This window comes from Choloepus didactylus, chromosome 3 (genome assembly GCF_015220235.1).
Source record: "Choloepus didactylus isolate mChoDid1 chromosome 3, mChoDid1.pri, whole genome shotgun sequence".
Classification (NCBI taxonomy): domain Eukaryota; kingdom Metazoa; phylum Chordata; class Mammalia; order Pilosa; family Megalonychidae; genus Choloepus; species Choloepus didactylus.
This window is the reverse complement of record NC_051309.1, coordinates 210,111,500-210,128,763: the sequence shown is the minus strand read 5'-3', so window position 1 is coordinate 210,128,763 and position 17,264 is coordinate 210,111,500. Positions and strand designations below refer to the sequence as shown.

At 36.0% G+C, this 17,264-nt stretch overlaps 1 protein-coding gene and 1 pseudogene across 1 annotated transcript in view; both read right to left on the bottom strand.

Annotated features, from left to right (window-relative positions):
• The window catches only part of SGCZ (sarcoglycan zeta), a 1,224,523-nt gene that overhangs the window by 233,576 nt on the left and 973,683 nt on the right, over positions 1–17,264 (bottom strand). The window lies entirely within an intron of this gene.
• LOC119529110 lies at positions 3,055–16,188 on the bottom strand (annotated as a pseudogene).

The following is a 17,264-nucleotide window of genomic DNA, read 5'->3' as shown; positions in this document are numbered from 1 at the left end:
AGCCTAATGAGCAAAATTTGCATAATTAACTCTCATATACATGCTTATTTCAAATTATCAAGTATATATCTTAAGTATTATTTGCAGACTTCTATGACTCATACACCACAAATATTTTAGAAAAAGAAAAAAGTATTAGTAATAAAAATAATAATAATAAGCACACATAATGCAAACACTAAACACAATTCTGAGCATTCTACGCTTTTATATTTTCCACAAATATACAAACACTAATTTTGTGATTTATTTTCATAAATATGGGATTAATCTGTATTTGTGATTAGTTTAAGGTTTTATCATATCATTACATTATAAATACTTTCACACTTCAATTATTATTTGAGAATATGATTTTAATGACAAATATACTTTATATTAACTATAAGTCAATTTATTTAGTAATTCTACTGCTGTTAGAGGTTAAGGTGTTTCTACATTTTGCTATTAGGAGTAACATGGGTATAAATATTCTCATGCTTTAACCACTGTAGCAATCTCTATTCCTGTAATAAAAATGTCCAGAAATAGAAATACGTTGGTTTACTTGTCTTCATACTCTTTTTGATCTGGTCTAAACAAAGCATTCGCATCAGAAATATCTTCAGACTTTTTCAAAATGTGTAATCCCTCTCTACACCCTAGACCTCAGAAGGCAAGCATGAGCGACTTTATATTTACAGAGCTCACAAAGTGATTCTGATGCACACTTCTTAGCACAACTTCACCTTTAGTTTTCAACTTCCAGGGTGATCTCTATGACCTAGATTGCTACTAGGTCATTGACCTCTGTGACCCAGAGATGTCTGTGGTATTGTGGGGCATTCTTTATTAATATGATGTCATGAACTTTGCCATCCTCAGTAAGCATACAGTTGAGACTAAATGGGTAAAAGTCCTCTGACTGGATGCACTCCTGTAAAGTCAGCCCAGGTCTGACCAGCTCAGCAATCTTCAAAAATCTTTGCTTAGGTATCTCAACTAATATTAAGAAAGAATATACTCCCTCATATATATTTAGTTAACATTTAAGTATTTAACTATAATTTAATATTTCATCTTTGTTAGTAGGAGAGAATAAACATTTTATAACATGAATAAGATGAGGATTGACTACAAATGGGATATTTCATTATAAGATTTCATGTCTTTAATTTTCTTACCGAAAAATAAACAATAAATATGAAAGAAAATTTGTAAAAAATTTAAGTGGGGATTTTATCCAATGTATTTTAAGAAACATAATAGTCCTGAGAAAAAGCTCAGTTACATTTAAAAATTAACTCACATATCTCCATTCTTCTTGATTGGAACTATCCCAACAGGGGACAAGCTTCAGGCTAAACAGAAGTAAGTATAACAAAAAACAGGAAGCCATATGTATTTAAGGTGTTTTGTTTTTCCTATAATACAAAGTAAATTATGATTGTATTGTGAAAGTATCATAGATGAAAAATTAAATGGAATATTTATTCTGTTTATTTCATATTACAATAATCTAACCACCTATTTTTGTATCATGTATTTCAATTGCCTGCTTAGTGAAAAATAAAGTAAAAAACCTATAATTTTTTTTCTTGTTTTTAAGCTTAAATTTTATCATTAAGTTAATGACCCCACTATAAAACGTTTCGCCAATCTGTTTGACGAACGTTTTGGCTGCTACTTAAACCCAAGGAAAAAAATCTTGGACCTCTATTCACTTTAAAATGCCAGTGTTAGCAACAGATTTTTGTTTTCCACAATAAAAACCAAACCTCGTACCTTCAAGGTCCTATTGGACCAAATTTCCCATCTGCAAAATTTCACCGAAATAAATATTATTTTCCTTATTTATATCATTCCCACCGCATTCATGTTTTTTCAGTTAATTTTTAGGAATATAATTTCTAAAGTTAGAACAATCAAATAATGAATTTCCTGCTTTTTACTTCAATGTTTCAACTCTCCTCCAACATAAGTTATACAATTATGAGGATGAAATAGCTGACATCTGACTAAAAGCGTGGAAGAAACAATATTAGCACGTGTTAGTCAGAGCATTTGCCAGTTAGAAAAGGTGTGCTGCTTTCCACTTCTACCACAGATGGATTAACAAAATGTTGATAAAAGAAGCCATTTCACATCAAATGGTTTTAGAGAAGCATCAGAGATAATAGGCTAAATAAACAGCATGCATTCTAAATGATTTGTTTCCATACAATTTCATTTCCCTGAACCACTAACTTTAAATCCCTACACAGAACAGAGCTTCCTTAGGTCGTTTATCAGGTCTATTATCTAGGAAGCAAATAAAATGCTACTCTAAGATAAGTTTGCAATTTGCCCTGGCTACACACACAAATGGCTATTTTAAGTATAATGAGAGGCTATAATTAAAATCCCCTTTAACCATAAGAATTAAAACAATACTTTTCACTATATAGTTTGATATTACTTCAAATAAGTACAACATTTATCAAACATAGTTTCAGTTGTTTTGTTACATGGCGTGCCAAAATTACAATACTCTGACACCACAAATTATATGCAAAGTAGGAAGAAACTGTTAATTGGATAGTGTACTCTTTCCACTTGTAACTCTACAAGGAAGAACTAGCAAATCAGATATATCTACAACATTGCACTGAACTTTATGAACAGAAAGTGGAGACCCTGGTTGTACCATTTGAATCAAAATGGCTGAATTTCATCTTCAGAAGACTAAACCCAACATCTAAATATGCCAATATAAACATTAAAACAAAATATATTCTAACCAACCACAAGAAACAAGTCTTGGTATCAGGACAGCAACAAGGGTCACACACATTATTTTATAAATCAGCACACAAAGGTTTAAAATAGTTCTGAAAATGAAGTTAACTGTCTTGAGTCAAGGGAATTAAAAAAAAAGTCAGTATTGACCATTTACAATTTCTGACCTTTGTGGAGACAGTAAGAATCTGTTGTAGTGCAGCTGCATTTGGTACAATTCAGGCAATTTTGCTTTTTCACTTGGGTTCAGATTGCAAATTCATTGCTGTGAGAAATGGGTGGAGGCAAATTTTAGAATCAACCTCCACCTGACTGCTTGACTGAGTGCTCTGAATTTTAACATTGGACTTCTCTGCACCACCAGCTGTTGCTCCAGGGCCTATTTGCTTTTTAATATCAGCTGAAAGACTGTTCTACATTTGTTGCGTTCTTAGCACTGGTTTCCAAAAATGCAATTCCAAGGGAATCAGCAAATTCCTTTGCTGTTGCGTTGTCTACGACATTTTTTATTTTTACTGGTCAAATCACATTTGTTCCCTACTAACAACTTGTTGATGTTTCACTGACATAATGATCTATTTTCTCCAGCCACTGTTTAATATTATTGAAGGACTCCTGATCTGTCACATCATACACAACTGTGATGCCATGTGCTCCTCTGTAGTGACTGGAGATGATTGTTTAAAATCTTTCTTGGCCTGCTGTGTGCCATATTTGAAGCTTGATTGTTTTCCTACCTAACTCTATAGTTGTTATTTTGAATTCCGCACCAATTGTGCTGATGCAGCTTTCTGTGTATGCATCATCTGCAGACCTAAGAAGGAGGCAAGGCTTTCCAACCCCAGAGTCGACAATCAGAAGTAACCTGAATAAACAATCATATTTGGGTTTCACACTGGACACGTCACAGCTGGTGCCGCTGCTGCTGCCACCACCACCACCGCCGCAGCCCTAACTCTCTGAGCCAGGGGTAATTGAAGGAAAAAACTCCGTTTACAGTGTTTTGATTAATCAATTAAATAGTCTTCCCCAAAACCGGTATTCCAAATTATCCCTTGCTTACTGCCTGAGAAATTTGATATCCTTGTACATTGCATCAGCTATAATTTGGGTTGTGCGAAGGCCGTTCCCTTCTCTTGTAAATTGGGGGAAAAATAACCATTATATGAATGCAGGCTTTCTAATATAGTTTTATAAGAAATCATATATGGGAGTTGACAGATTTCATCTGTGAAACATATAGATACTTTCATATCCAGCAAGGTCAGTAAAAAATCTGTTTTGAGCAAGATGCCTCATTCTGACAACAGGAGATATTTAGAAATACTACTACACCTGTGGAATCTGGGATTACAATTTGGCTTTAAGTGTTGGAGCAAACCTGACACTCTTATTCTTATTACACCACAGCTTTTTCCCTAACCTCATATTTTTGTCCAGCCTGTACAGTGAGATTCTGCCTGGGTTTTCTGCTGAAGATGAAACATACAGATTAGTCTGAGTTGCTCTTGCAAGCACTCTGCTTCATCGTTTCCTCCTAGAAATTCAACTCTCAGAAATAATGATACCGACTTACATCTGATTTAAAGCATTCTTACTGCCTAGAAACAACTAAACAACTGCTGCTACATACCTCCACCCTAGATTTATTTTATATCTCTCTTTTTTTTTTTGTTTTTCCAAAATTCAAATTTAATTGGCTTCCTGCATTTTTTTTTTTAAGATAACTGCTTTACTTCCAACATGCTCCTACTTTACCCCAAGAAAGTTACATAATACAGCAACATTTCTGTGAACTTGTTCCCACTATACCCATCAGAAACTAACAGACCATAGTCATTGCTGGGCATCCCCAGAACGTTAAATAGCTTATCTGTTCTTCTTGGACTATTGTTCCCCCTTCCTTAATTGCTCTCTACCACTAGTTCCCCTACTTTCTACATTATAAACCATTTGTTTTACATTTTTCAAAGTTCACATCAGTGGTAGCATATAATATTTCTCTTTTTGTGCCTGGCTTATTTCGCTCAGCATTATGTCTTCAAGGTTCATCCATGTTGTCATATGTTTCACGAGATTGTTCCTTCTTACTGCCGCGTAGTATTCCATCGTGTATATATACCACATTTTATTTATCCACTCATCTGTTGAAGGACATTTGGGTTGTTTCCATCTCTTGGCAATTGTGAATAATGCTGCTATGAACATTGGCGTGCAGATATCTGTTCGTGTCACTGCTTTCCGATCTTCCGGGTATATACCGAGAAGTGCAATCGCTGGATCGAATGGTAATTCTATATCTAATTTTCTAAGGAACCGCCAGACTGACTTCCAGAGTGGCTGAACCATTATACAGTCCCACCAACAATGAACAAGAGTTCCAATTTCTCCACATCCCCTCCAGCATTTGCAGTCTCCTGCCTGCTCAATGGTGGCCATTCTAACCGGTGTTAGATGGTATCTCATTGTGGTCTTAATTTGCATCTCTCTAATAGCTAGTGAAGCTGAACATTTTTTCATGTGTTTCTTGGCCATTTGTATTTCCTCTTCAGAGAACTGTCTTTTCATATCTTTTGCCCATTTTATAATTGGGCTGTGTGTACTACTGTCATTGAGTTGTAGGATTTCTTTATATATGCAAGATATCAGTCTTTTGTCAGATACATGGTTTCCAAAAATTTTTTCCCATTGAGTTGGCTGCCTCTTTACCTTTTTGAGAAATTCCTTTGAGGTGCAGAAACTTCTAAGCTTGAGGAGTTCCCATTTATCTATTTTCTCTTTTGTTGCTTGTGCTTTGGGTGTAAAGTCTAGGAAGTGGCCGCCTAATACAAGGTCTTGAAGATGTTTTCCTACATTATCTTCTAGGAGTTTTATGGTACTTTCTTTTATATTGAGATCTTTGGTCCATTTTGAGTTAATTTTTGTGTAGGGGGTGAGGTAGGGGTCCTCTTTCATTCTTTTGGATATGGATATTCAACTCTCCCAGCCCCATTTGTTGAAAAGACCATTATGGCTCAGTTCAGTGACTTTGGGGGCCTTATCAAAGATCAGTCGGCCATAGATCTGAGGGTCTATCTCTGAATTCTCAATTCGATTCCATTGATCTATATGTCTATCTTTGTGCCAGTACCATGCTGTTTTGGCAACTGTGGCTTTATAATAAGCTTCAAAGTCAGGGAGTGTAAGTCCTCCCACTTCGTTTTTCTTTTTTAGAGTGTCTTTAGCAATTCGAGGCATCTTCCCTTTCCAAATAAATTTGATAACTAGCTTTTCCAAGTCTGCAAAGTAGGTTGTTGGAATTTTGATTGGGATTGCATTGAATCTGTAGATGAGTTTGGGTAGAATTGACATCTTAATGACATTTAGCCTTCCTATCCATGAACATGGAATATTTTTCCATCTTTTAAGGTCCCCTTCTGTTTCTTTTACTAGAGTTATGTAGTTTTCTTTGTATAGGTCTTTTACATCTTTGGTAAAGTTGATTCCTAGGTACTTGATTTTTTTAGTTGCTATTGAAAATGGTATCTTTTTCTTGAGTGTCTCTTCAGTTTGTTCATTTCTAGCATATAGAAACATTACTGACTTATGTGCATTAATCTTGTATCCCGCTACTTTGCTAAATTTCTTTATTAGCTCTAGTAGCTGTATCGTCGATTTCTCAGGGTTTTCTAGATATAAGATCATATCATCTGCAAACAATGACATTTTACTTCTTCTTTTCCAATTTGAATGCCTTTTATTTCTTTGTCTTGCCGGATTGCCCTGGCTAGCACTTCCAGCACAATGTTGAATAACAGTGGTGACAGCGGGCATCCTTGTTTTGTTCCTGATCTTAGAGGGAAGGCTTTCAGTCTCTCACCATTGAGTACTATGCTGGCTGTGGGTTTTTCATATATGCTCTTTATCATGTTGAGGAAGTTTCCTTCAATTCCTACCTTTTGAAGTGTTTTTATCAAAAACGGATGTTGGATTTTGTCAAATGCTTTTTCAGCATCTATTGAGATGATCAATTGATTTTTCCCTTTTGACTTGTTAATGTGTTGTAATACATTGATTGATTTTCTTATGTTGAACCATCCTTGCATGCCTGGAATGAACCCCACTTGGTCATGGTGTATGATTTTTTTAATGTGTCTTTGGATTCGATTTGCAAGTATTTTGTTGAGGATTTTTGCATCTATATTCATTAGGGAGATTGGCCAGTAGTTTTCCTTTTTTGTAACATCTTTGCCTGGTTTTGGTATTAGATTGATGTTAGCTTCATAAAATGAGTTAGGTAGTGTTCCATTTTCTTCAATGTTTTGAAAGAGTTTGAGTAAGATTGGTGTCAGTTCTTTCTGGAAAGTTTGGTAGAATTCCCCTGTGAAGCCATCTGGCCCTGGGCATTTATTTGTGGGAAGATTTTTGATGACTGATTGGATCTCTTTGCTTGTGATGGGTTGGTTGAGGTCTTCTATTTCTTCTCTGGTCAGTCTAGGTTATTCATATGTTTCCAGGAAATTGTCCATTTCCTCTACATTATCCAGTTTGTTGCCATACAGTTGTTCATAATATCCTCTTATAATTTTTTTAATTTCTTCAGGATCTGCAGTTATGTCACCTTTTTCATTCATTATTTTGTTTATATGGGTCTTCTCTCTTTTTGATTTTGTCAGTCTAGCTAGGGGCTTGTCAGTCTTGTTGATCTTCTCAAAGAACCAACTTCTGGTGATATTTATCCTCTCTATTGTTTTTTTGTTCTCTATGTCATTTATTTCTGCTTTAATCCTTGTTATTTCTTTTCTTCTACTTGGTTTAGGATTGGTTTGCTGTTCATTTTCTAGCTTCTTCAGTTGATCCATTAGTTCTTTGATTTTGGCTCTTTCTTCCTTTTTAATATATGCGTTTAGTGCTATAAATTTCCCCCTTAGCACTGCTTTTGCTGCATCCCATAGGTTTTGGTATGTTGTGTTCTCATTTTCATTCGTCTCTATATATTTAGCTATTTCTCTTGCTATTTCTTCTTTAACCCACTGATTGTTTAGGAGTGTGTTGTTTAACCTCCTGGTATTTGTGAATTTTCTAAGTCTCTGATGGTTATTGACTTCTAATTGTATTCCATTGTGGTCAGAGAATGTGCTTTGAATAATTTCAAACTTTTTAAATTTATTGAGGCTTGTTTTATGTCCCAGCATATGATCTATTCTGGAGAAAGTTCCGTGAGCACTAGAAAAGTATGTGTATCCTGGTGATTTGGGATGTAATGTCCTGTATATGTCTGTTAAATCTAATTCATTTATCAGATTGTTTAGATTTTCAATTTCCTTATTGGTCTTCTGTCTGGTTGATCTATCTATAGGAGAGAGTGATGTGTTGAAGTCTCCCACAATTATTGTGGAAACATCAATTTCTTCCTTTAATTTTTCCAGTGTTTCTCTCATGTATTTTGTGGCACCTTGATTGGGTGCATAGACATTTACGATTGTTATTTCTTCTTGCTGAATTGCCCCTTTTATTAGTATGTAGTGGCCTTCTTTGTCTCTCAGAACATCCCTGCATTTGAAGTCTATTTTATCTGAGATTAATATTGCTACACCTGCTTTCTTTTGGCTGTAGCTTGCATGAAATATTTTTTTCCATCCTTTCACTTTCAGTTTCTTTGTGTCCCTGTGTCTAAGATGAGTCTCTTGTATGCAACATATTGATGGTTCATTTTTTTTTGATCCATTCTGTGAATCTATATCTTTTAATTGGGGAGTTTAATCCATTTACATTCAACGTTATAACCGTGAAGGCATTTCGTGAATCAGCCATCTTATCCTTTGGTTTATGTTTGTCATATTTTTCCCTCTCTCTATTAATATCCTTTATTGTACTGATACCGAATCTCTTTAGTACTGAACCTTTCTCCAAGTCTCTCTGTCCTTTCTTTGTTTCTCTGTCTGTAGGGCTCCCTTGAGTATCTCCAGTAGGGCAGGTCTCTTGTTAGCAAATTCTCTCAGCATTTGTTTGTCTGTGAAAAATTTAAGCTCTCCCTCAAATTTGAAGGAGAGCTTTGCTGGATAAAGTATTCTTGGCTGGAAATTTTTCTCACTCAGAATTTTAAATATATCGTGCCACTGCCTTCTTGCCTCCATGGTGGCTGCTGAGTAGTCACTACTTAGTCTTATGCTGTTTCCTTTGTATGTGGTGAATTGCTTTTCTCTTGCTGCTTTCAGAACTTGCTCCTTCTCTTCTGTGTTTGACAGTGTGATCAGTATATGTCTCGGAGTGGGTTTATTTGGATTTATTCTATTTGGAGTTCGCTGAGCATTTATGATTTGTGTATTTATGTTGTTTAGAAGATTTGGGAAGTTTTCCCCAACAATTTCTTTGAATACTCTTCCTAGACCTTTACCCCTTTCTTCCCCTTCTGGGACACCAATGAGTCTTATATTCAGACGTTTCATAATATCTATCGTATCCCTGAGGTCCATTTCGATTTTTTCAATTTTTTTCCCGATTCTTTCTTTTATGCTTTCATTTTCCATTCTGTCATCTTTCAGGTCACTGATTCGTTGTTCAACTTCCTCTAGTCTTGTACTATGAGTGTCCAGAATCTTTTTAATTTGGTCAACAGTTTCTTTAATTTCCATAAGATCATCCATTTTTTTATTTAGTCTTGCAATGTCTTCTTTATGCTCTTCTAGGGTCTTCTTGATTTCCTTTGTCTCCCATACTATGGTCTCATTGTTCATCTTTAGTTCTTTGAGTAGCTGCTCTAGGTGCTGTGTCTCTTCGGAGCTTTTGATTTGGGTGCTTGGGCTTGGGTTATTCATATCGTCTGGTTTTTTCATATGCTTTATAATTTTCTGTTGTTTTTGGCCTCGTGGCATTTGCTGAACTTGATAGGGTTCTTTTAGGATTTGTAGACCAATTGAAGTCCTTATCTCTAATTTATCAGATCTACAGCTTGGTGCAGTACACTTTCGCTAACTAACCAGCAGGTGGCGTCCATGAGCCACCTGTTCTCCACAAGCCAGTTCTCCCCTGCTTAGCCTTTTTGGTGAGTGGGGGAGTGAGTCTTGTGGGGTCCAATTGGTGTACCAAGCTTGCATGTGTAGTTGGTGTTGCCTGCCCTGTATATGGGGCGTGTTTCTGGGCAGTCAGGGAGGGGGGGTGGCCCTAACAATCAGATCTCCCTGGTGATCCTAGAGTTTTAAAGCTGCTGCAATAGTCTAATCCTTCAGTTCAGTCCTGCCACAGTTTGTCTCTGCCAATGACCCAGAAGTCCTTGGTATTGGCATATGGCTCCTGAGACTTGCAAGTGGGCCCCTCTTCCAGGCTGTGCACCCCAGGTCCTCTGTTGAGGGATGACTGTGCTATGTCACAGGTGAGTGCCGTCCCCCCAGGGCAGTTCTGGGCTGCTGGGCTGTGTAGGGAGGCTCCCAGTCTGCTGAAATGATGGCTTAATGGGGCTTTGTTAATTCACACTGCTCCACCTTCCCAACTCTGGGACAATCAGCTGAGGTTGCAGGGAAGGCTAATGTCCACACCCAGTTTTGTGGTGTGTGCCTGTTATTTGAAGCACTTCCGTCACACTGGGTTGTCTGGGGCAGCTCTGGGCTATGGGGCTGGCGACGGGCAGGAGTGTTTCCTGTCCACCAGGATGATGGCTGTGAGCGGACACCCCCCTTTTCTTGGGAAGTTGTGGTGTTTAGTGAATTTTCTCAGCCACTGGATTATTGCCTTTTGTCTCAGAGCTCTCTTAGTTCTGCACTTGAGTCGACCTGCCCAAATTGTAAGTCTTTGAAGCTTTCTGTATTGGGCTTAGATTTCGCTGATCTCAGCAGTTCGACGTTTTCATGAGTGTTGTATGAAGTATGCCCAAAGTCAGATTGCTCTGTGGTGTCCAGTCCACGCAGTTCCTGGCTTTCTGCCTACTTTCCTGGAGGAGTAACTAAAACATACAGCTCACCAGTCCGCCATCTTGCCCCGCCTCTATATCTCTCTTTTATAAATCAATTTGACTTTGGGAAGCCAAAATTAAACCTTTCCATTTTCAATTTTCCAAAGTTTGGTTTGGACATAATCCCCATAGGCCAATGGAAAATTTTTCATGCATTGCTTGCTTTCATTCACTTACAAGGCCTTACATAAAATTTCAATAGCTGAGTTATATAAATTCCATTTTAAGTAGGATGACCATATGTCACAGTGTGCCTGAGACAGCCCCCATTTGTGCTATTGTCCTGCATAACCAGTGGTGTTCTGGTAAAGTTCTAATAACAATCCCTCCAGGAATTTAAAAAAAAAAAAAAAAAAAGCCTTTATTTGTAGCATTTAACAACTTCTGTGGTGTAAATGATCCTATGATGGCTGATTTCAAGCTGCCAACATGACACCATTGAACTTGGCATTGGAAGAAGATACACACAATCTTCTCTTGCAAGCCCCTAGGAAGACTAGCATACCATTGTAGCATTCCCTTTCAATCTTAAACATGCCCTGTTTGGAGATTAAATCATATTCATCTTAATTTTAAGTTATTGACTGTTTCTAAGGTAGGCAAAGACTCTTACGTTATTGCAAATATTCATAATGCATCCATAATATTGGTGGACAGCTTCCTACAACCTCAGCTTTAACTCCCTCTGTCAGATGGAAAAGCTATAGTAGTCAAATTTTGCATATGAATAGTCATATCTTGATTTATAACCTAAGGAGATATGTGGAAATTTTTGTTTAAAAAATTTCATGGAGTAACTCTTAGATGAAGAGTATAATAACAAAGTATTTTCCCTCTGTATTTCATTTCCAGTATATTAAAGGCCAAATTAGAGATAAATGAAGTTTAAATTGAAGAGTCCTATAAAATCTTCTAAATTGATTTGGAGAACATTTTCATCATCTAAGCCTTAAAACAAAAAGATTTTTCTCAATGACAATAATTCAGTAAGGCTTTTATTTTAATTTTAAAAACATTTATAAAGAAATTAATAATAATTAACATAACAATTGAAAATAGAACCTCTTCTGCATTATTCTTAGTAGCATAGTCCTTGGCTTAGTACTTATATTTCAATTATGGCAAATAATACTGCAATTTGAAAATGACTTAATATTTTATACATTTACATTCCAGCAAAATGCCTCAGGTTTTGAACTGAGGAAGAAGTCCTCTTTCTGAGATCATCCTCTTAAGTACCGCATTCCTCCCACACAGAGTCCTTAAGTGGGCAGCCAACTCAAGCCTTTTCATTTTCCCAGGGCACCTCCTGGTGAGTTTTCCAAATCCTCCTAATGACATTTAAATTTGGATTTTTAATATCAGTCAAAATGTTTAGTAACACTACCACAAATCCTGATATTTAAAGATTTTAAATCTTCACATATTCTATCTTGAATCAAACAAGAAGAACTAAAGATATGAGATAACATACATTAAAACTTACTACCATTTTGTGTTGGGTAAAATATTTCAGCACTTATCCTTAAAGAAAAGAAACAAAGACAATATCAAATGCAATCTGAATACCAAGTATAAAAACTAATGAGCATTTTAATAGCCTCTCAAAGGATGTATAACAAAATATTTTATTTAATATTTTATCTTAGCTCAAAAAGGTATATCAACTTTACCACACAAAAGTCTTAAGAATCTAAAAGATGTTAAAATTGTTTTTGTTGTTTTATAAGAAAAGATGGGATTATTTTTCACAAACATACCTGCAAATTTCTAAGAAGCAAATGCTCAGACAGATGGCCTTCTTCCCGCCGGATCCTATTTGTCAGAAACAGGCTCCAGGGGAAAATATTCAGGGTATCTTTCTTTTATTAAATCCCCTCCTAAGTGTATTCTAATATTTTAATATTTGAATTTTTCTTGAGGTTTCATTTGCAGATATTTATTTAGAGTTTTAAGCACACAATTTTTTAAACTATGTTTTAAATTGCAGTAAAGTAAATCTTACTCTAAATTTTGACAGAAAAAAAAAATAAAGCATTGGAAATAATAGAAGACACATTCTGACCTCAATTGAAGACCTCCCTGGAAATTTCAAATGAATCCAACTCCTATCTTTCAGCATTTTTAAAGTTTATTATTAATTCTCCACAAATGAAGAAGGCAGTTGATTTACATAAATATTTCATCTTAATCAGTTATGCAGAAGCCATTGGTTTCAACCTTCGATGGACTCAAAACTAGAAACATTTGATGAAACAAAGTAGAGCTTGGTTTTAGAGCACAAGTTTAAGTAAAAAAAAAAAAATCCTGAAAACTTCTTTACACTACTTCTCTATCATTTGTTTTTTCTAGTGACATCAAGATTTAATATAGGCTTCTCTTAGTTTCCTGACCATATTATTATATAGAAAATCTCTTTCTACATGTATTTTAAATCGTTTTATTTTAAGTGACATTTATATGTAGGCTTTCTAAACATTTATTTCAACAACTTCAAACTTAACTTCTTTATGAAATTTTTCCACAAACAATTCACTCTTCATACTTCTGTGTTCATTCTTCTCAGGCATTCAAATAGGACACACACTATAATAAAAGCAGCAATGCAGTGCTCATAATAATATAATAATGATGATACTCAGCATTGTGTTAAAAGCGGGATTCCAAACTCAAATTTCCCTTAGGCTTTTGGAAGACTCATATCTCTATCTTAAATTTGCCCAGCTGGTAGCATCTTTGAAATACGTGAAATAGACCAGAGAAATATTATTCATTTGAAATTCAGAACTTCAGAGCTTAGTATGAGACATCACACAAATAAGCTAGTTCAACTCCTTTAGGTACATACAAGAAGACAGACAACATAGTGTACTGATTCGGTATGCCCAAAGTTACACAGTTCTGAGCTAGAACCTAGGTCTCTTGAATCTTAGTCAAATTTCAGTTAATTAACCATTGCCAAAATTCAAGGCATTTCTAAAATGCAAACTTTCTATTATGAGAACCAGCGTGAACCCATGGGGTGAAATTAGATCTCACCTTGGTTTTCCTCCATTGCCTATTCTAACCCAACTCAGTAAGACAGCTTCTTTTACCTCTTTGGATAAAATTTAATCAAAGTCCAAGGTGCTTTCTGGATACTCTTAGAAAATAAAAAACTCCTCTTTATAATAATTAATATATTTAATCCAGTGTACTATTCAAAAGTTTCAAACCTCACCTCTTCTCCCTCAGCTGGGGTCTGCTGACAATGGCTGCCTTCATACTTAGAGAAGGATCATTCTAGCTTTCTCTATTTGTCCACTTAGCACTTCCACTTCTTCTCCTCAGGGTTAGAGAGTGTGAAGGGTAGGGGTTGAGATAAAAGGAAACGGAATACCCTGGGATGGAATCATCCCTCTCTGGCCATGAGAGTGTTCAAAGGCAACTCTCTTTTATATTTCCTGAAACACTTATTTCCTTGAGTTATTTGAGAACCCCCCAACTGTTGGGGATCCCTCCCTTCAGGATAATTTATAAAATAAAATGCTTCTCCTCTAGCTGGTAGTTTAACTGCTGCTTTCTTACCACTGAGTATCCGGAGGTCTACCCCTGTAAAGGATACTTTACCCCAACCGACAGTCTATGTGGATCAGAGCCTCCAAACCAGCTTTCCCTCACATATGACACATCTGGCTCAGGGGAAACACTAAAGCATACTTTGCCTGCCAATAACTGGGGAGAAGGACCCATCCCAATGCACCAATCCCTCACTTTTAAAAATCTCAGACCTGAGTCATAACCTGGTCCACTATGTCTCCCAAATTCTAGAAGACACATATCACATCCTCCAACTGGAAATACTGAAGCATTTTTCCCTGTCCTAGAAGTGGACACCTTCCTCCCTCAGGGGATGGCAAGCCACACATACATGAAAAGCTTTCTTTAAAAATTCTGTTCTAATATGCAAAATCCTGCATCTGTATATCCTCAGGTTGGGTGGACATTAGAAGTAGCACAAATTATTTTCAGGTGCTTCCTTTGCAAGTCCTGCATGGTAGTAGTATATCTTGCTTTGAAAAGTGTCATGTATTTTCTTGGGGCCTCATTTGAAACTCTGGTTATAACATTTTTATTTAATCATCTTGTCACAGCTTCTTAGGGATCTTGTAGCATTCATCATTGCATTCCCAGTACTTATCACAGTGATTGGAATATAGCAGGTATTCAATAACTGTTTTTTTTTTAATTATTGAAATGATTATTAATTTAGACCTTGCGCCATGTGTTATTGGAAAGAAACATGTAAGTGATTCTTGAATTAGTTCTCTCTAATGAATTCAAGATCACATTTTTTAAAATGCAATTTTATTGAGATCTATTCACACACCATATAGTCCATCCAAAGTATATAATCAGTGGCTCACAGTATCATCATATAGTTGTGCATTTATTATAACAATCCATTTTAGAACATTTTCATTACTCCAAAATAAATAAAAAATTAAAAATAAAAAGAACACCCAAAATATCCCATATCCCTTATCCCCCCCACCCCATTATTTATATATTTTTTGTTCTTATTTTATTACTCATCTGCCCATACACTGGATAAAGGGATTGTCAGCTATAGGTTTTCACAATCACACGGTCACATGGTAAAAGCTACATAGTTATACAATCATCATTAAGAATCAAGTCTACTGGATTACAGTTCAACAGATTCAGGTATTTCCTTCTAGCTATTCTAATACACTAGAAACTGAAAAGGAATATCAATATAACGCATGAAAATAACCTCCAGAATGACCTCTCAACTCCACTTGAAGTCTCTTAGCTACTGAAACTTTATTTTGTTTCATTTCTTTTCCTCCTTTTTGTCAAGAAGGGTTTCTCAATTCCGTGATGCCAGGGCCGGGCTCATCCCTGGGAGTTGTGTCCCATGTTGCCAGGGAGACTTATGCCCCTGGGGGTCAAGAACACATTTTTACTAAGTCATAATAATTTTACCTCTTTTCTATATTTGGAATCTTTGCCCCCTCCATATCTTTTCTATATCCACTGACTTAGTTCAGCTCACCTCTCATTTGGGCTATCTAAAACACTCCCGTTTCCCCATTATACTTTCTTCTCCTTCTAATATCATTTCTACTATCTCCAAGGTTGTTATTCTAAAAGATCAAATTTATCATGTCATTCTATTCCACCACACACCCTATGTTTAACCCATTTCTGGTTTCCTCTTGGGTGTAGAATCAAGTCCCAAATTCCCAAAATGACACAACATACTTTTCCACATGATATCTGCCTAACTCCCCAGTACTGTCTTTTATCATTCCCCACTTTTACTCTCTTAAAGTTCAACAATACTCAACTGCAAAAAGATTGCTGTTTGGGTTATGATATTTCATAATTTCCAACTTTTGCAAACATATTCCCTTTTCATGGAATTCCTTTCATCTCTTGTTTACCTGGTGAACTTCAGGTGCCAACTCAAATGACATTTTGCAACTTCGCTCAGACATTGTCACTTCCTCAATTCGCTAACTCCAGGCCCATAATGCTCTTAATGCCTACAACACTCAGCATTATTTGTTTATAAATCTGTCTTTTCAATTTGACTGGAGGGTAGAGTCTTCCAATTATAATCAAAAAATAAATGATTTATTAAATTACATGAATTGAAAGTCACTAAATTGCTGTTATGTTGGTGGGAGGAAAACAGCACCTCCAGCATAGTATTTGGAAAGCAAAAAGGGAGAATGTGATGGAAGGATCAGCAACCTAAATTATAAAAATATTTGCTAGCTTGATTTACCCTCAAATACTTTGATATTTTTAGCATATTACCACATCAATTAGCATAACAATACATAAGAATACTAACATGGTTTGCTCCCTCCTACTCAGTCTCCCAAATATTTTAGTCAAAGTAAGACTACAGTGATCCAAGTGACCTCAGTCATAAAGATGTACAAAGAAGCAGGGCTGTGAGAAAGTGTATGCATAAGATTCTCCTGACCAACTACTCCTATAATTGTGCAAGTCACGTGGAGTTGAAAAACTTAAAAAAGAATGAAAATTATAAATTGCGACAACAGACTCTCAGAGGTTCTCTGTATTCTCTAGTTTGCTATATTCCAAGTAGAAAGTATTCTGCCAATGAGTTAGACATCCGTTGGCATAATCTTCCTGGTATAAAGCTGAGTCTCCTTCTTAAACTATGCCAGATCTTTGGGTTACTAATGGTAGTAGCACTCCAATAGATGTTGGTGTCCTGCTATGGTCTACCTTCTCAAGGGACTTTGTGTTCGTGAGGTACTTAAAATATGCACAAAGTCCCTGAGAAATATCTTTCATAATCCATAATACAGTTTTAAATGCTCAGCCCATAAAAGCATGGCAATTTCCTTTATAAACTCCTAGAATATCATGGTTCTCCCTGCATAAACTGATGTTCTAGGGAAATGCCTAATTATTTAATGGGGAAATATCTCTGCAAAATAAAATAATAGGAAGATATGGTTCCACTTCTGTTCCAGGTATATAATTTATCTTAATTATGTATCTTAGCTTGAAGTCCCTAGAAATCAGAGCCTGA